The following is an 809-nucleotide window of genomic DNA, read 5'->3' as shown; positions in this document are numbered from 1 at the left end:
GCAAACCTGGGCAACACTGCCCTGTCTTCTAATAGGCCCACACTAGCTCTCAGAATCTCATTCTGATCTCCCGCAGGAGAAGAGAAACGAGGAAGGGGAGAGGAATTGTAGCCTCACGATTTTGCTTATTCCTTCTAAATCTCTGTATTTAAAATATCGCTCTCTCAACATTGTACTTTGTCAGTAGTTTGTTTGTGCCTACATATTACGATTACACGGAACGCTTTGGCTATTTTCGCCTGCCAGCCAACTGCCGAGTACACACGCCTGCACACACACGCACGCCTGGCTTGCACACACACACACACACGCCTGGAAGCCACGATCTCTCTCTCTCGCCACGCCCCACACACAAACACAGGCTATACACGCACGGCGGCGCCGCGGCAGTGAGACAGGACGTTATAATCTTGAGTTTCATTAAATAACTGTCTTTCTCCGCACGCGCACGTGCGCACACAACATTATTCAAGTGAAATGCGTAACGGCAATATTGGCTAATATAGGCTACCAATACAGGACGTTATAATCTTCACTTTCATTAAATAACTGTCTTTCTCCACACACGCACGTGCGCACACAACATTATTCAAGTGAAATGCATAACGCCAATACTGGGCTAATATAGGCTACCAATATGTGGGTAGCCTACAGGGATTTACCCACGGAATGAATGAATATATATATATATATATATATATATATATTCATCTATACCAGGGCTGCCCACACTTTTATTTTTACTTCAGAGCTACTTTCAAAACAACCAGCTCATATACCCACCAAATAAAACTATCATCCCATTGCAG

This window comes from Protomyctophum parallelum (genome assembly GCF_964188405.1).
Source record: "Protomyctophum parallelum genome assembly, chromosome: 13".
NCBI lineage: Eukaryota > Metazoa > Chordata > Actinopteri > Myctophiformes > Myctophidae > Protomyctophum > Protomyctophum parallelum.
The sequence above is the reverse complement of the archived record's forward strand: the minus strand, read 5'-3'. Positions refer to the sequence as shown.